Source organism: Phoxinus phoxinus, assembly GCF_949152265.1.
Source record: "Phoxinus phoxinus genome assembly, chromosome: 2".
In the NCBI taxonomy this organism is placed as follows: domain Eukaryota; kingdom Metazoa; phylum Chordata; class Actinopteri; order Cypriniformes; family Leuciscidae; genus Phoxinus; species Phoxinus phoxinus.
The window spans coordinates 37,801,691-37,822,285 of NC_136877.1; the positions used below are offsets into that span (position 1 = coordinate 37,801,691).

Below are 20,595 nucleotides of genomic sequence, written 5' to 3' on the forward strand. Positions count from 1 at the left end.
CCCCGAATCAAAGTGTAAATATTTATCACACCAATCACCTCCCTCTCACATTTGTCCTAATAAATCATTTCTGCTTTCATTATGAGCCGTAATGTGCCTGAAAGCCGGCTCTGCACACTAGGGAGGAGATAAAGGTTTGGTCTGAATATAGACAGAATTTGCCCAACATTTTCCACGCTGTATAATGCCACTGACATTAGTGAGAGAGATTTGACCTCCCGTTCATCTGGAACAGCCGTTTAATGGCAGAAGAGGATGTTAGATTCAGGCTATTGTAAGGTGATCACTACAAATAGTAAGGTAAAACTAAAGCTTAAACAATTAGATTTATTCTGAGTTAGTTTCATATTTATTGAAATGCAATTTTTTTTTCAGTGAACACATGTGTATATTACTAAGTATCAGGCAAGTTACCGGTAATCAAAAAAGATACTGCTAAACAGCCGACAAACAATCCTGTACATCTTATATACCGGTATTGTAAAGGAGTTTATCTAGTTCAACATTAAAATAGCTTTGATGCTGAAAATATGAGATAAAAAAAGACAAAAACACTTTATAGCTTTGCTTATGTAGCTAAACTAATAGTTTTGCTATTTTTAGTATCATTCCTGCTGCGGCTGCCCAACAGTGATTGCATTCAAAGGAATTATTGCATTAGATATCAGTACAAAAATGTTGGATTATTGTATATACAGTAAATAACCTACTTTTATATTTAACAGTGGAAGTTTTGCAGTACAGCAGTTAGTTTTAGCAGGGTGTACCCTACAACAAACGGCCTCAAAATAGTCACTTGAAAAATGAGAAAAGGGTGTTTCCTCAGACCCAGAGAGAGAGAGCAAGCGAGCGAGCTTGCCTTCTTCTTATTTGACACAAATTGTCTGTGCACTCTAAAGAAAATGCAGTGTCCTGCCAAGCTGACCACATATTTACTGTTTACTGCTGGCTGTTGCACATGTGGTTTTTGCATACGCTCTCCTCTCCCAGTTAAATCATCTGTGGTCCCAGGGCTTTTTTTCTGACATACGCTGCATTGGCACTGCTGCTGCAGCTTAAATTTTTCAAGCAAAGAAAGGCATTTGTATGAAATAATAATGACCATTTCATACATTTATATTTATGTGTCTCCGATTTGTTTCCTTTTTTTCTGTCTGTTCTCTCTCAGCAGGAACAATGTTCTTTGTCCATCTTCCTCAGTCAGTTAAAAGTAACAAGATGCCACGATTATCTTTCTTTATCCTACGGTTTACTAATTTCCCCGTCATACACATTGGCACCCGTTCACACACACACACACACACACACACACTCTATTGACAGTAGCACCGCTAGCATCTGGTTTCGGCTCTCAGCGTCTGCCCAGCGCTCTGATATGTGAGTGTGCTGGGATGGAGAGAGACTGACGGGGCCGTGCGTATCTCCCCAAAGACTGAAGCTGGAGTTATAATGAAGGGCTCAAAACACCTCCAGGAGCACTATCGAAGAGATGGTCACATGAACAGTGACTGATGAATTATAGATTTCAGAAATATCAGAGTGCAACATTAATAACCAATTCAAACAGATCACAGTGAAAGCCAGTAAAAAGTAGAGTGTCGTCTTTAAGACTTTTAGTGAGATTATCACAAAGATTGTTAACATTTCACTATAATGTGGTTGAAGTATATATATATACCGTATATATACACACACATACATACAGTATATACATATACTGTATGCATATTCATATTCATATATACGTATATGCTAATTCATTATAGGACACCAAAATCTTTGAATGGTTGGTTTCTCTTTGCCAGCACTAACCTCTGATTCTTGAAAATACATTTTGATTTCAGCAAAAAAGCTTAGCATTTCTCATGTGCATCTTTCAGGTCACAGGCAGCTGTGATGGACCCTTCCTAAAAATAAAAATAAAGATTTTACAGTTAGAAATTACAGTTCGTTTTTAATGGAGACGGCACTGACACATCTTACCCTTACACTCAACACTGACTTACACTGACTTACATTGTATCCCCTACACTCAAAAATGTCCATATAGCCATTTCAACATCTTGCACGCACTGAAATAATTTAGTGCATATGTCAAAATTAATTAAAAGGAGCATATGAGCAGAATCCTGCCTCTGCATCACAGAGTGAGATTTCTTCTCTGTTACATTAATTGCATCGGACGCTCCCAGTTTAGCAGGAGAGCAGCAGCGTTTCAGTAGCATGTAGAACAAAGCAGGCTGCCATGTACTTTGCCTGAGGGGGCAAAGCTTTCATTGGCAGAGTGTGTGAGAATGTTAGACAATGAGCATGAAGTCAGCTGACAGCCCCATTCGCCGGAAGAACCTGCACAGTCATCTAGTATGACAGCACTGAAACAGAGCACAAAGCCACGTCAGGCACTCTCTGACAGTCTCTACATGAGACACTGAGCTCTGCAGTGTAGTGCTGTAGTGAGGAACACTACAAATGTAAGAATGAAACAATGAGTCTGCATCTTTGATTCTGGCTTTTTCTAATTGTGATACAGTATGTTGCTAATCCACAATAAAAACATTAACATTATGAGAAATCAGCACCTCAGAGAGGAGATACACACATGTTTGAGGCTTCTTGTGAAGAGATGCAGAAAAAGAGGAATGACGCCAGTTTTTTTCAAGTTCACAAGTACAATATTATTGATATTTTTTCAAATTCAATATTTTTGCATTTTCTGAAAATGAAACCATTTAACAATTGACATTATAACCACAACTTATGGCCTAAATTGCAAATTGTTAATAATCAACATTTTCAAAACACAAATCAGTCTTTTAACAACTTCCAATTTAAGCAAACTTATGAAGGATTTGTGTGACATTTGTTCTAATAAATGTCACTATTAGCTTTGTTTATTATTTAATGTGAATTAACTCCAAATGAGGTTTCTCTCTCTCCACCATTATTTATTGTTTGATCAAAAGTACAATAAAATATCATTTCAATTTAAAATATAACTGTTTTCTATCTTAATATTTTTAAAATGTAATTTATTTATGTGAAGGCAAAGCTGAATTTTCAGCATCATTGCTCAGTCTTCAGTGTCACATGATCCTTCAGAAATCATTCTAATATGTTGATTTGGTGCTCAAGAAACATTTTATTATCAATGTTGAAAACAGTTGATTCAAATATTAACTTGAATGAATAGAAAGTTCAAAAGAAGAGCATTTATTTTTAATAGCATTATAAATGTCATTACTGTCACTTTTAATCAGTTTAATGCATCCTTGTAAATAAAATTATTAATTTAATTAAAAAATGTGAAGGGTAGTGTATATATATTATTTTATTTTATCTAAATACATTTATTTTACACTTTATCTAAATACATATAAGCATGAAATGTATATAAATGTAATATATATAAATAATAAAATCACTTGTCAAGGAAAAAAACAACACACAAATCAATATCTCACATAAAATTAAAAGTATCAATACTTCAAGATCAATATGCCTATCCCTTGTCATTATCGATATAACTCTGTGCTCATTATAGTAAACAAATGGGACATACGTGGCTTGAGGAGTCTTTTATGTTACCGGGGATTACATGCTAGTTCACCCAGAACATCTAGTGAGCCTGTAATTAGAAATCATCACTGATAAACCTTAAACTATTGCTAGCAATGCTTGACAAAACCCACATACAGGTTCCAACAACCCCCCTTTCCCTTCGGCGAGATTCAGCCCCACTCTTCTTTTCCATCATGGGACAGGCGTGGAACGGGCGTAGGCCGCGTGCGGGTTGCCGCCTCTCTTAATGCTAACCGATGGGGTTAAACAGGAGCAGATGCCTCTCTAGACACATGGGTGTATGTTTCAATGGTGGGAGTCTGAATCAACATCCGTGTCTCCTGACAGGAACGCTCGGCTTCCCTTGAGTATGAAACAATATATAAGAAAACGCTGCAATTGCCCCACCAATCTGCTTCAGATAATAGTAATAATAAAAAAATTCCAATCAAGAGCTGGCACATCCAAATACTTACACTAATGTAATTTCATCATTGTCAGTGGTCACTACCACATTTTAATCTACCGGCATGCAAGCCACATTAAAGCCGCTAAAAGAATGACATAATGGGAAAAAGCTAATCGGCGCTCAGTTTCATGTTCAATAAAACAAACTCTGAATTCATGAAACGGGAGATAATTGGAAACCTACATCCGTGGCTATTCTGATAACGTCGAGAACACCTCAGTCTCGGCAGCTAACATTTGGCGCTCTGTCTGCCATGTTTTGGACCCTGTGCCATCAGGGGAGGTTGTCTTCCATATGCCAACGCAGAGGAAAGGGGGCTGGGCACTCTGGGACATATGGCCCACATCTTCTCCAGCGACGCGCCTCTCGCACTCAGGACCGGGGATGTGCTCGCCAGCGCTAAACACTTTTCTCATTAGTTCAGGCCAGGAGCTTGATGCAGGGCATGTCAAGAGGCATGTCTGGGAGCCACTCGATATGACAAGGCACAAGTGAGGGGCCAGTGGGCAACATATGGTGCTTATTATGAGAGAAGCACGAGGGTTTTCATCTCCTTAATCAGACAAGTGCTGAGCCATGGACCCTCTCCCCCAATGAACTGCAACAGGAAAACAACATGAAGGTCTCAGTTGAAGCTCACATCCATCATGCGAAGTACTAAAATAGTGGAAAAGTGCCAAAGAGCTTTGATACTCTGTAAATCACTCTAATGTGAAATACGTTGAGCGACATTACAAAATTCTGCTAGACTAAGTGAGATGTAATCGAATCTATTCATTACATACTTTTTTCTTTAAACAGTATATCATATCGTCTACTTTTCATATGCATTTGGATTAAATCATTTATTGGGGAAATTAGATTAAATAACATTAGTTATAGTTTAGTTTTAGTTATAGTTTTAGAGCAGAAAAACAGTAAAATAGATAATGCAAAAAAATAAAAATGTATGTGAGCTGTGGATTTAAATCTTCTTATGGTCAGCGCAAATGGCAAGCATCCCTTAAAAATAAATGTGAAATTAATGACAGAAAAACAACTTCAGTCCCACCCAAGGGAGGCATGTCAAATTAGGATGGATTGCTACGTGTTCTGACAGACTGAAGCAAAGAGAGAGAGAGAGAGAGAGAAAAATCACCATGCTTTATTACATATTAATGATTATGGAAATAATCTTGCCATCTACACACGCCAGGCGAAGCGAGGGTTCAAATTCCCATGCAAGGTTCAAACTCTCTAAAACAAAACTTTCAGTGCCACAGTCTCTGGCAACATCTGGCTCCTCATGTAGACACATATTAGGATCAAATTAAGTAGAAATGAATAGGATGCTACATGACAGGCTGCAGATGTTCCAGGCAGTGGTGTGAAAATCTAGGAGCGAGAAACAGCATAATTAGTTCTGGCCTTTACAGAAGGGGTGCCACACTGGGTTCACAGGTAAAAAAAAAAAAATGAAGGGGGAGACAAATTTAATTTAATCAAATCTAACTGAGCTAACATCACCAAAAACTGTGCGTGCGCAACTTGATCTCTTGTACAGAATGGGGTTGACAAAGGACAAACATGTTTCTATTTGTTTGCGCTCTAATTGAGCATGATATTCACACGATACTCACTTGCCGTGTCTTTTGTTCCCTAACGGCTGAGTGTGTGACTCTAGCTCTGTGTGTAAACTTACAATAAAACATTACAGAGAAGAGCAGTAAAACATGCACATTTTAGAATGATTCTACACTGTACATTTTTTTAACAGTATTTGTGTGTATGATACTGTGTGCACCTTCTATATATTAGTATTTACATAAGCATGTGGAAAAGCTACTTACTGTATGATGAACTATGATTCCTCCTGTGGCTTTCTCTTTACCGCCTGGGGTTTCAAGGTGTTTGTCAGTATATTATAAAAGGTAAAAAGCTATATTTTGGTATATTAACATTATTTCAGTTAAATTTTATTTCAACAATTTTCAGGAAAAAAAATGTTTTACTGTGAATTTGTGAATTAATCTGTAAAACATAAAATATTGCTACTATATTTTCTATGGTACAGTTTTGGCAACCACAGCTGCCTTTTTTTAAACAATAATTTCATGAATTTTTTTTGTATGTGTATTATACACAAATCTCAAAAGGTAACAAATGTATGTTTAAAAAGCTTTTTTAATAAACAAAACCTAATACAACAGTGGACTGTTATGACATCAATGAGGGAATGGACATTATTATTTGATGTGAATACACAAGTATCCTGCACTTAAAGGTACTAACTGTCTCTTAAATAACGTCTCAGATGTATTACCCTGGGAGCACAAAAGTATATTAACAAAACTTCTAAACCCAGCAATATATTTACTTTTGAGTAAACACACCAACTCGGCTCTATTAAAGTCTACTGCTAAATACTAGTTGGCTTTCGTTTACCTGGCCCATGAAAACCCCTACACAATAGTTAATTCAGCACAAGCTCATAAAGCACAGAGCAGTGGGTTTCCTCCGGACCGCACGAGCAGCTTGCCACGTCATCACCTAGTGTGCCAGTCCGCGCCACCGCTCGCAGGTGACAACAACGTGTTACTATGGAACCGCCGAGAGTCTCGCCGTGCAGGGAGATGTGATCACACTCCTTAATGTGGCTCACAGGCTGCGTTACTTCCAGCCAAATGACACGCTCATGACTTCATTGTTGAATCACAATTCGTTTAATTACAGCCCGGAGATCTATTATTTGCGTTTATTTTCCTAGTGTGGAGTGGAGCTGCCCCACCTCTAAATCACCAGATCGCTCACTGCTCATTAATGTCAGCTTGCAGTGTGTACGGTGTAACTGGGCCAGGCCGAGGGCTAATTTACACGTAAAGAGAGCTTTCTCTCAAGAGTACATGATTAATAATACATAATAATACCTTATAATTAGCACTTTGTTAACCACTAGTGTGTATCATCCACCTGGATGACGTGAAGGCATCTACAGTGTATCACAACGCACATCACATCAGCTATTGGTGGAGAGGAGACAGTCATGTAGCCAGTTATATGCGGGGATGATGAGGGAGGCTGTGACTGACGAAGGCCAATAGGGAAAATCTGTCCAAGACGTCGAGGTTATAGCTCTACTGTTTTGGAAAAGCACCCTGGGCTATTTAATGACCTCAATTTAACATCTCCACCAGATGACTATAGCACTATAATGAGTAGCGAGACGTGGAGGCAAAGGTTAAACATACAATGACACAATGGTAAGTTGGGCCTCTGTACAACAACGCCCTACTGGACCAGCTGACACAACATGTGTTTCTTGTGAGGTCAGAATTAGAGATGTGGTTTAGAGTCACGTCCTTCATCTATCAGTAGGTAGGTTTACATGCACCCCAATAATCAATTTAGAATTGGATTGATGGCTCAATTGGATTGAAACATCTTCAGGTAAACACACTTAATTGATCTTATTGTTCGATGTAATTTCGATCAGATTGAAACAGGGTTGCGTAGACCTGATATAATCTGATCATCAGGAAGAAATGAAGTATATAACGCATGAATATTCTCAATCAGATTCAAAAACACCTTGTGCGCATGCACAGTGCCCTGATGCTTATGTTACATACGTTTTATTTCATACTTCATATATTTGGCATACATGTAATGCACATGTGAACAAATATGATTATGAATGAGATAATTATAGCAAAGTTCAGGGTTCATATACTTTTAGAATCTGAAATTGGATTGGAAAAAAAAACAGTGCATGTAAACATACTATTGAGATGCATTTCTTAGTTTGTAAAGGACAAGGCACTGCATATTTTGGATGGATGTCTTATTTAAAGAGGACGAAGTTAAAGACGCAATTTTTCAGACAGTTTTAGCGTGCTAACCGTCAACAGCATTCTGTCACTATACCAAAAACCTTTCACATAGTCTCTAAATTCTTCCCATCTACGGTAATCATTTAAAGGTCTGTTCACACGACACAGAAATGTCACTAAAAATGTTTTTTATTAAAGTAAAAATAAACTAAAATAATTCATACAATACACTGAGCAACCGTTAGACCAGCGAAATGCATTTGACATGGGCTTTTCCAGTACCTTAAACCATAGCTGTTAATTATTCTAAAAGACATAGACGTCCAAATTATTTGAAATATTGCATACTGTGCAGAAAATACATGCATTACAAATGGCTGACTATATAGGGTACACATATAAAGTGGCCTGTATTTAACTATGGTACAGACATTTCAAATGCATCACATTTACTAAGTTGTGGTGTGGTCTGGCATATGTTGGGGAAAATTAAAAAAAGTCAAGTTACGAGGCCATAGATCTATTAAAACAGTGTAGGACTGCACCATAGCTACAGCTGGAAATGAAATCTCTCTTCTCCAAGTGACTGAGCTCAAAAAGTCATTAGCATTCTGGCTTCTATATGCAACAGAAAGGAAACTATCTTAGGAAAAGCCTTCTCATCTGGTAAATTCATGATGACTGTGGTCAATCATACACTGGTTTGTCTTTTACAGTAGCACAATTGGCTTGTACGCACCAAAACCAAGGCTATAATAAATACAAAATTATGTAACGTCATTCTTTACCTCAAAATGCAATCAAGCATTGCTCTAAGCTGAAGAGCTTTATTAATAATTCAGAACCGCCAGCATGTGATCAAAATGACAATAACAATTTATAGTTCACAATATTTACGACGAGAACAGGAGTCAATCAAGTTAATCATGGCTCTCTTAAAGGAATAGTTCACCCAAAAAGAAATGAAAATTCTGACATCATTTGCTCTGTTTACATACAATGATCCAGTGTTGTTTCATTTTATGGAAGAAAAAAACACACTGAGATATTTTATTTTATGTTAATTTATATCTCTTATGATCATGTAAATGGTGACATAAGTTTAATTTTGGGTGAACTATCCATTAAACAAATAGGACAAAAAAAATAAAGGAGAAATAATCCTGAAACAACCGTTTTGCCAAGAACAGGTGAGTTATTTCACTGTCAGTACCCTGCCCATGTATTCTGGCACACCCAAATGTAGACTGGTTTCCCAGAGCTACAGACGAGCGCGGGCAGCTGCCATACATCCTGAGAGACACACGGACAACCTTCCATTGGCAGGAATATTTGCCCCTTGTCAATGCTGCTTTACTGGACGGCACACACTCCATGCAGAAGCATATGGCAGGACAGCATATGGTTGTCTTGTTTAACAGAATATTACATATGGTGATAAAATGATAAAGCAAATAAGGTGCTTACAGGCTCCTGACTGGTGAAAAAGACATTCCAGAAAATATGGGATATCTCTATAAAAATCCAAAATTTTCCAAGAGTATCATAAGCCTTATCCAGACCACTACCACCAACACCGCAGACACACACACAGACAGAGGAGGGGAGGAGAGAGAGAAAGAAAGAAAGAAAGAAAGAAAGGACATAGTCACACACGCCGTTTGCCAGCACACTCATTCCTTCTATGCTGGCACTTCCAATAGGAAACTGACAGTATTATGTGACACCATGGAATGTTCTGAGGTTCGGGCTGGCGAAGCTGAATTTAATCCGACAACAATGCCGTCTTTTGTTTCCATTTTCCCTACATTTGTGTCCACAGGTTCATAATAGCACATATAATAATGGAGAGATACTTATCAACAGTTCTTTATCTGAAACGAATAGTCCACTCTGTAAGAGTACTTCAGTGGTATCAAAAGAAAATGTTTTTTACTTTCTGTTGTACTTTGAGTGACACCTCCCTGAAAGGAGAAATAAGAACAAGGTTTCGAGGATTGCATGTTTTCAATATAAGCTGACTTGAGGAAAAAAAAAAAATGATAAATTAAAGTATGCGGAAAAAAATGTGATGACATTGAATAAACGAAGAGGCCACATATTATGATAGCAGGCAATTCTGCTGTAAACAAAGACCAGCAATCTGCGAATCAGAAATAAATGATTGCATTCAACATTGCACTGATTAAGGTTATCCGCTTGTCCCTGGGCTTTAACTTACTTGGGAAGCATATGAGAGGGACTATGGCACCTGCCAAGTTTTTATTTGATTTGAGGGATAATTTTCATTCTTTAGACACTTTGGTTATCTTGGACTGTTCCAAAAGTACTTTTATTACCCCACGTACAATGGCTTAAACTGTCAGAGATGTTTGCGAGTGCTGTCTTTAGATTATGAGTAAATGATGATAGAGGGTTTTCATTTCAAATTTCCCAAGTTCAGCCAAAACCAAGAAATGTCCCAGTCGAATATTAATCAGAAGTTCAGAACAAAATATGAAAATACTTTATTTTACAGGGTCCTTGTTACATGTAGTTTCTAGAGTAATTACTATACATTATGCATAATTACATACAACTAACCCTCAACCAAACCTAATCCTAACCTTATAGACCTTTAAAACAGCACCATGACAGGTATGAACACGAGGCTGAGAGAAATAGACTTACCGTGTTTTCAGTGGCAACTGCTGTAAAAAGCTGCATAAAGCTCCTAGATCACTTATCATTTTCCACAGCTCATATTGTCTAGGGTTTTTGTCTACTGAAATTTCTTGAGATATATTTTTGCAGTTTCATCACCAGAATAATCCAAAAACACATTAAATAACAGTACCACCCACTGAAGAGATATATTTATATCCCTCACAGCCTCGCTTTCATTCCCGTTAAAAAATAAAGATGGCGCTGCTGTGAATAAGATCAATAGTAAGTACATGTAGCTAAATAATATTACTCAGTACTTACATAATTACATTGTAACACGGACAACTTAAAATAAAGTGTAACCAAAAATATAATTTTAGATCAGGAAAGAGAGAAACTAGGCTATATGACTGTATAAGAGACACTTCATGATGAGGAAAAAAACAGGAATGAGTAATAAAATTAACAGGGGGTAATGAAGGCATGCTATGAGAAATGGATAAATATACAACCTTGACATATTTTGTATGTCTTTTTAAAGGCACAGTATGTCAGTTTTGCTGCTAGAGGTGAGTTATTAATGACAGAATTAAAAAAATTTGGGGGAACAATCCCTTTAACAAATTAAATAATAATCTTCTAGACTTATTAACCTATTCATTTTACTAAATTACCTCGATCAGTTTTTATATTTAATTAACAAAATTCCCCATTAAAAAAAAAAGTAACACTGTAACGAGCAAACAAAGCACAAGCCCAATTTTTTTAGATGGCTGAATCTCACTAAACATCTCCAAGTGCTCTAGAAATCCAGTACTTGATTGATTAGAAAGAAACTCCCTCAGAGAGTCATGGGATGAAGGCAAAATAATTTGATTTCATACATAAATAAATTCTCCTTATGTGCATGGAAATTGCTTTTTCAGTATCTGTTACGATCTCAGGCACAATATTATCAATTTAACCACTAACAAACTGAATGAATATGCTACTGCTTAGTCTTTAAATGAAGATTAACATGAAAATAATCTACAGGGCATAATGCCAAAGATGTAGGCTAATGTAACAGAAATACAATCTTATAGTCATTTTCCTCAGGTTTTATGCTGTTTTGAAGAGAAAAATAGTAAAGAGTTGCAAGAGGATGGATTAATGATTAAGTTGTCTTTTTCGAACTGTCCTAATATGGGGGATTTGAAGCTTGTTTTGGCTGCACTTGAGCTTCAACCACACAGCAGGACAGAGATGAGAAAAGAAGAGCTTTGAGAAAAAGAAAAAACAGAATCACAGCGCATTAAAAGCAAATCTACGGAGGGAGCCACCAGCTTAGGAGAGCCAAGACGATTAAAGGGTCACAGGTTATCTGACAGGTGGCTCATACCTGATGATGCCTCGAACCTCATCTTTGAGTGAGAAATAATACCCGTCCTCTATTCCTAAAATTGACGTATTTGAAAGTAAAGGGCACCATCGTCTTCAATAACAACAATCAAGGCCGACATTAAGCCGATCTGAGCATCTTGAGCATGTCACTTCAAATCGGTTTACACAAGGCATTTCTTCAAATACTGTAGTTTACTGTCCCTCACCAGATTGAGAGCTACTGTAACACTGAACATTGTGAGAGAGGGACAAGAAGTCAAGCAGGAAAATGAGGATGATTGCAGTAAACACGAAGCAGAAGATGAAATCAGTGCCGTATTGGTACAGTAACAGTTTCAGTGAGGGTTTAAAGCGAACACCCTGTAATCACGCAGGACAGCAGTGGGGGGAAAAAACAGCATTCAACCGCCTATATTCTAATGATGCCAATTTAGAAAACCAGACAAATTTTTGTATGTTCTGCTTCTGAAGGGAGGAAACTAATAATTCTTGCAATTCTGTCCATTTGTGTAAGTCTTCACTGTACTAAACACAAATCCTGTGCGCTGCTTTGATTCCAAGTAGACCACAGGTAAAGCCTGATGTCTCACCCTGACTTTCTCACTTGGCACTAAACACAGAGGCCCGTGAGGCAGTGAGCGGCGACTCTCTAAAACGTCTCCCCGTATCAATAACCATCTCTCTTGCTACCTTGTATCACCGGTGCCCCGAGGCAATTCTTCAAGTCAAAGCCTTGCTTTATCAACCACTGGATTTAACAAGACAGCTCTTTTTATGCTTATTGGCTTCTCGAGCGGTAATGGATTTTCTCAATGAGTCACTCTTTTCTTTCTACAGGTTTCACACTTTTTCACGGGGCTTCTGGGCTCGTCTCCAGGCCAGATCCTCTACCATTGACTTTGATTTCCTGAGGTAAGTGATCCATCGCTCCAGGCCCAATGAGCATTGCCTGAAATCTGGCCTTACTTTGGCTCTCTGTGCCTGATATTGTACACTCTAATGCAAAGTGAAGTAGCACGTCTAAATAGCCTGTCAATTCCCCCCACCCTCTGCTCTCTCTGGGTTTCCAAAAATCCCCAGCTGGGACTCATTTCTAGCATGCTCGGGAACGTAAACGATACAGCGATATTAAGGAGCATTAAACTACTTGATGACATTTCAGTCGTGTTGATGAAGACTGGCATTCGTTCTAGCAGAAGGCCGACAGCCGGCAGATGGGCATAAGGTGATTGTCTTTTTGCAAGGAAGGGACAAGGATAACTTAAAACATAAACTTTTCCTGATTTAGGGCACTGTACCCTCACTTTTTTTAATTATATGCTAAAATAGTCTAATCGTAAGATATTATAAATTCCACACATGCAGCAGCTGATGGCGGTCCCATTGATTGTTAATGACAAAGGCAACCTTCACTCTGTGTGGTTTCCTGCCAACATTCTGGATCACTTACCAGGACCTCTTGTCCTGATATAGGAAATGCAATTCAAGATGTGTGAAAACAGAGCCCACATTGTAGCTTAAATGACCCTCTCCGCTGCTCATCCCCGGTCCGGCACGTGTGCTACGGGGTGTCTGTTCCACGACAGGAAAGAATAAACTCGGGCTCAAATCATAGGAAATTCATCAAATCTGGTTCTTGGAGCTGCATCTTTCAAGCCCTGTTTCCTTGCCATATGATCTCTATAAACCAAATCACTGTTGGCTCCCTCACAGGCCGGCAGGCGCCTGGGACAGGAACATAATGAAAGCCAAATGCAAGTGACAATAGAATAGGAAACCTCCACCTTTTTTCTCTCTTGGCTTGGGCCAAAATTTTTTGTTTGTTTTGAGACATTTCTTTCCAGAAAAATCTCTCAAAACAACCAGAAGGGAAAACTTTCAGGTATCAGGTTTCACACTGGATTACAAAAAGACGTAACAAATATCTGCTGGTTTATTTATGAAATATGATTAAATTAGCTGCATTTTAATACAGGGTACACAATTGAAATTGATAAATTGACAGTTTAAAAATAAGCATCTTTATCTGTAAACAGTACTGGAACAGCATCTTACTATTACTGCATTTGTTTAGTTTAAATATGGTTATATTCAGTTAGCATCTAACACAAATTCACTTAGGGAGGCCTGACTCCCTCCCTAACCCTGAAAGAGCAGCTCTTGGGTATCCTTGGCACATGCATGTCCCTGACGGTCTGTCCTGGTTTCCTGAGATGAAAAAGACAGGAGAAGATCTGCCATTTTACTAGGCCTGTTAAAAGGTTTTAAGTATGATTTGGTGCATCCTGACAGTGGACGCTTATCCAGGCTTACATAGGCTATTTGTTTTTACACAAAAGTACCCCACTACCAAAATGCATGTAATTTTCACTACATACTAGGCTACTATGATTTGTCTGTGTATGTTTGTGTGTGTATATATATACACACATACACAGCTAGTAAAGAAATAGAAATGTACCAAAAGCCGCCATAAAATAGCATTTTCAGGTTTTGGCCAAACGAGAAAAATGGGTGAAAATATGAGGCAAAAAAAAAAAATGGCACAAAAAAAATGCCACAAAAAAATGCCTGGTGCCCCGCGCTTCAGTGGTCAGAACTCCAGTTTGACTATGGGTTTAGCTGTTATCACTGCGCGGTGTGACGCACTCAATATTCCGCTTTATACTAGGGATAAACTAACTAATTTAAAATAATAAATAAATAATTTTTAAAAAGCATTTTCGTTTTTCTGTTTTCAGCCAAGAGCCTCCACAATTTTTTGGTTTTAGCCCATCATTTTTATTTCGGGGCATCCCTAAAAAAAAGATAATTTGTTTGTTTGTGGTGGGCCAGTAAAACATGCAGATCAATTAAAAAGGTTACACTTTACTTTCATTGTCCCCTTTAGACATTCTGTTGAATAAAAGTAACATTGCACCTACTGTATGTCAACTAACTATTAGGGGTAAGGTTAGGGTAAGTAGAATAAGTTAATATGTACGTGCAAAGTTATTTATATTCAGTAGAACATATTTTGGGGGACCATCAAAAATAAAGTGTTAGCAGATACTTGGTAGACAGTCTAGTCCACTAATACTCTATTGAGAGTTAGTCGACATGTAGGTGCAAGCTTACTTATAGTCAACAGAATGTCTTTAGAGGCTACTGGGGAAAAAAAATTATTGTTGTGCCCTATACTTTGCAGTGTGCTGTTTGTGCATTAAAGAAAAAACTGTGCAAAGCAAACATACTAGGCTATATACTTCAGAAATAATAAGAGTATTGTGTTAGTATGCAATTGCAAGCAACTTTAGAAAACAACATACTATAACATAATACATACTCAAAGACATGTGAAAAGCCTATGCACTGCTCACGTTGGGGTAACTGAAGATGACTGTGAATAAAAAATTAACTAGTAACTAGGTGTATTTCATTGCTTAACTATTAAAACAAAAGATGAACAACTCTTAAGCTCACTGAAAAATGTAAAGGAATCATGGCAACAACATGCCACATCAATGGTAATGAATGTCTTTTGAAATCAAAGTCTTCTGGTACAGTTCACAGGCACAGGGATTTTGAAAGAACGTCTGCCTGAGGCTCAGACTCCAGTCATTCAGTTCTAATAGTTATATCTTTTATGATACAGCACACACGTGAACCTCCACTGATCAGTAGTAGTGACGGTGAACTTCAAATGGCTGAAATACTCTACTTTACTCATCGGCATGCAAATGTATGGGTGGAAACTACAACTGAGCAGAGAATACAGGAGAGGATGAATATATTTGCTTTGTGCATCTACAATGCACATGAGGCCGACAACTTTTTGATAAGCTGTTTTGATAGAAGCTTTTTGATAAAGACTGCATTTCTTTATATCACATGGGGGAGAAAAATCTATTAATTAAGAATAAGGTTTTGTCATTTAAATAATGTAATTCAGTTATATTTTATTTATTTATTTGGAACTTCGTATTGATTCAGAGATTCCAGATTGAGCTGAATAACAATGAGACCACTTTTTATGGAGTTTAATTGTCTACAGGTTGTGCAGAAATCTGAGAGTAATGCTTTATTATAAACCCTATAATACTTCAGCGATCATACGTTTCTGATTAATGAATAGGCAAAGTTCCACAAATGTTTTCACCACTATGAGGATCAAGATACATTTATTTGGCAAATTGAAGCAATTCCCTAGCCAACATCTTGTAATTGTTTCCTTATTTGACCAGGCAGCTTAAAGGCACAATAAAAAAAAAAAAAAAAACATCATAAAACCAAAAGTATATTTTCAGGCAAATGCAAACCTTAACACAACCGCACAAAAAGACCAGCTCGAATATAGGTTGAAAAGTTGTGATTTTCTAGGCCAATATGACTAGGAACTATACTCTCATTCCTGGTAATAATCAAGGAACTGTGCTGCCGTACCATGAGTGCAGCAGGCGCAATGATATTACGCAGCGCCTGAAAATAGTCCCCAGCTAGGAAACTTCCAACGTGACCGGCACTAAGTTTGTAATATCATTGCGCCTGCTGGTACGGCAGCACAGTTCCTTGATTATTACGCAGGAATGAGAGTATAGTTCCTAGTCATATTGGCCTAGAAAATCACACCTTTTCATTTTCTGTAGGTCTTAGTACACGATGTAACTACAGAAGAGTCAAGTTTTAAATAGGAAAAATATAGAAACTCTTTGGTAATTTTTTTGAGAGAGATGCTAATGGTCTAATCAGATTCAATGATCTATGCTAAGCTATGCTAAAAGTGCTACCACCAGACCCGGAGATCGGCTGAATGGATTCGAAAACGGTAAACCTCAACTGTTTAACTCTAGGGGAGTTGGAAAATTAGCCTATTTCCAAAAAAAGTGGAGTGTACCTTTAAAAGAAACACACTAAGCGTAATGGACGCTTTGAATGTCTAATGCTCATTAGTGGTCATACCTGAAACCCTCATCTCTTTAGAAGCTCTCCAGAGAAGAAATTGAGAACACATAATGTTTTATTATTTTAAGGTTATTAGTGCAAATGATTTCTATGGCATTTTTCTGGCATTGCTGGACATTCTACCAGAAATGGGCTAAAAAGAAAAACAAATATGGATTGGTGACTAAATGAAGAAAATGGGATATAATGCTGTAGTTTGATATAGCAGTCTGTTAAGGTTATGTCATGATAGTGGGCATGCTTACTGGTGGGAAAGCCAATCACAATAAACTCTGTGATGATAAGTGGTCCGATGGAACACTAATAGGACTGCAACCGCATTTCATGACGTCTTCACCAGAATGAGCCTTGCAGAAGGAGGCTCTGGAAAAATCACTTTGCCATTTAGTAAACTACTAAAGTTTAAAAAACCAAGGCTTAATCTAAAACAGACATAAGATCATCACGTCCCCATAAAGAGAGGAAAAAAGGCAAAGTTTTAAGCCTACACATTTCTGACACTTCAAACATTAAACTTAATTTCTGCAAATATATAAAAGCCAAATCCACTAAAACATAAAATATGTTAGCAATGCAATACTTTACTAAACAACAACAAATTTCATAGCTTTAGTGCTATGATTTTGTATGAAGCATCAAATGGATTTTGCAGTTGCACAGAGGCCATTATTCAGCAAGAAACCCACAACGATGACAGCAGTTTCTCAAAATACAGGGGTAGTCAATAATGTGACAAATTTATATCCAATAGATCATAACATTTGTATTCCACATTTTTATGCTTAGGAAATTATAGTCATATTCAGAATATGTAGCAGACAATTTTAATATCAGAATATCCAAGATTATTTTACTACAAAAGAACCCAGTTCATCAAATTATTTAATTGCAACAAATATTACGTTCCAATAGCAAATAATTTTTCTTTAGACTTTTTTTGCAGAGCATATTGCAGCAAAACTAAAGTTTTTTTAAAAACTTTTAAACAAAATTAAAGGAAAAATAATCTATTCTTCTGAATCAACAGTCTTTCTTACAACACTGAACTGTACCTGTATACGATGTAAATGTATGGGTGATATTAAAGAGATCGCAAATATAGAGTAATGTGTAACTGAATAGACCATAATTTGAGGTCTTGAAGAACAAAGACATTCAATCTGGCAACATAAAGTATGCCAAGCCTATTCCCTTTCGAGGGAACTCGCGCTGCGTCAATGCAGATTTGGGAACGCTTCTGCGTGATTGCGTCTGACACCGTGTCCTAACCAGACGCGATGCGATAAGATTCCAGCGGTAAAACAGTACCTGAGATTATCATTGCCACACTTTGTGTTTGTTGTTCCAGCACAACGTCGCTGAAAAACATTGTGTGTCGCGGCTGGTTAGGACAAAAACTCTGATTAACATGGAAAATATACTTTTATCGTGTGTCGCGGCGTCACGTGTAGTTTGGACACGGTGTGAAATCAGTCCAATGGCAAGATAGTACATCACAGGCGGGTTACGTCATGACCGGGAAACCATACGATTGTATCCGTAAAGACCGGTGTTAGCTTCTCTGTGTGAAACTGTGTGTCTTATTTATTGTTGTTATGTCAGTCACAACACAAGCATAAGATATTATGGCGGGCAAACAAACATTTAAGTGAGTGCTCCTCCCTGCCCTCGTTTAATCATGGGTGGGGATAGACACGACTTATGTGTTGTTTGTCTGAGAGAGGAGCGTTCTCTGTCAGCTAGGGGTGCACCGAAATTTCGGTCGCCGAAAATTTCGGCCGAAAATGGCATTATCGGTTTCGGGCCGAAATAAAAAAGCCAGCCGAAAATGTCAACCGGAAATGAATGTCAACCGCGTCCCTACCATCCGCGCGCAAGCGCTTGGGTTTCACTCACGGTCAAGCTGTTTTCACTCGTCACCCACCCCACCCCTCCCCTCCGTGCTCAAGCAGGTTTCACTCACGGTCGAGCTGCTTGCACGCGTCTGCAAAGATTAAGCATGTCAGCGGAATGGAAGTATTTTAAAGTTTCAGATGAGGACAACCAGCGCCGCCGCTCCCACCACGCGCATAACGGTTCACAAAATTCACGGTTCAATGCGACGTGGTGTCATGGTTAGGTACATTTTCGATACAGCAAAAAGAAAGAAATGCCAAAGAATTTTTTATTTATTATAATTAAAAGAAAAATCATTTTTAAATAAGTGTGAGTTTTCCTACATCTTGAAACTTAGTTTCATAAATGGGCGTAATCTTTGAAGGATGAACAAATAATGTTTTGGTCATCACATTAAAAATAACATTTAAATATGATAATATTTGACTTTTGAAGTGCTGGAAAAAGATGTGACGTACTTGAAATCATTTGACTATTCCTACCAAACTTCCATGGTTACCTTACAGTTGGTGTTACTATCAATGGTTGAATGTTGGAGATCTATGGACTTAAAGCCTAGAACTAGTTCATTCATGGCACAATGTTTCTCCTGGTTTCCACGTCAGTGCTGTTTGATCCGTTAATAACAGAGAAATTTTAATGCTTCTCACTAGATCTAGCAGCAATGTTATTACTTCAGTGGCGAATTCAAATGCTTTCTTTATTGGATCTCTTAGCGCTGTGTAGTCAACAGATCAACAGTGTCGCTTGATCACGATCGTCTCGCGCTGCACTGATATTGGTCCAAACTAATAAACAGCCCGTGAAGCATAAAATAATAGCGCGGTTTCGTTCCCCTTTCATTACGCTTGCCATTTGATGTTGGGCAACGGTGTGGTGGTTGCGCCAGCGCGCATTTGAATGGAAATATTGAGCGATATATATATCAGAAAAAAATGTATATCGTTACCGACAATGGTGTACCGTCGATAAATACCGATACCGTTTTATCGCCCAGCCCTAGGCACAATCCATAACCCCACCCAGAGCTATGGAAGCTGTGGGTTTGGCCTCGAGGGGGCCTAACATAACATGCTCAGGTCTCTCAACTGAGGTTGTTGAGACCATATTTCACTCCAGATCTCCCTCTACGAGGAAACTCTTCGCGTACGAGGAAGCTGTTAAAGCATGCAACAGTGGGACTCGGTTGACTGCCCGGTTGGTTAATTGTTATTAGTTCCTCAGGGCTCCGCAGGGCTGTTTTTCCGCAGGGCTATCTCCTTCCACACTGAAGGTGTATGTGGCGGCCATAGCTGCCCACCATCTCCCATTGAGTGGTGTGTAACTGAGGAGAAACCCGTTGGTGGCACGTTTCCTCTGTGGTGCTTTGAGGCTGATGCCTGCAGCCAGAGTTCCAGCATGGGATCTTGCCGTTGTGCTAGAGGGATTATCTGCAGCCCATTGAGACTGTTCCAGAAAAGTTTTGAAACGTTAAGAGACAGTATTTATTCTAGCCATCACATCTCTTAAAAGAGTTGGAGACCTCCAGGCCCTGTCATTGTCCCCTATGTGCACCAGGGATGATCAAGACATTCTTATATAATTCTTATACGAAACCGGATTATGTCGCTAAAGTGCTGACCAATATGCTGCGGCATAGGGGTGGGCAATATAGCCTCAAAATGATATCATGATATTTCAAGAATATTTGTGATAATGATATTTATGATGATATAGACATTTAAAAAAAAAGAAAATTCTTACGTTTCCCTCACCTAAATGTTTACTCACTCATTGCGTTTTTACAGTGGGGTAACTTTGTTGTTAAAGGACATGTTCAGTATTTTACACTTAAAGCCCTGTTTTCAGATCGTTTCTGATTAAATAAAACGGTTAAGATTGAAATTTGGACAC

At 38.2% G+C, this 20,595-nt stretch overlaps 1 long non-coding RNA gene across 4 annotated transcripts in view; it reads right to left on the minus strand.

Moving 5' to 3' along the window:
* LOC306990156 overlaps positions 1-20,595 on the minus strand; it is a 126,446-nt gene that overhangs the window by 90,828 nt on the left and 15,023 nt on the right. For all 4 annotated transcript variants that reach the window (XR_013795830.1, XR_013795831.1, XR_013795832.1 and 1 more), the window contains exon 2: positions 1,813-1,907. This is a non-coding gene — a long non-coding RNA (uncharacterized lncRNA). The remainder of the gene's footprint in view (positions 1-1,812; positions 1,908-20,595) is intronic.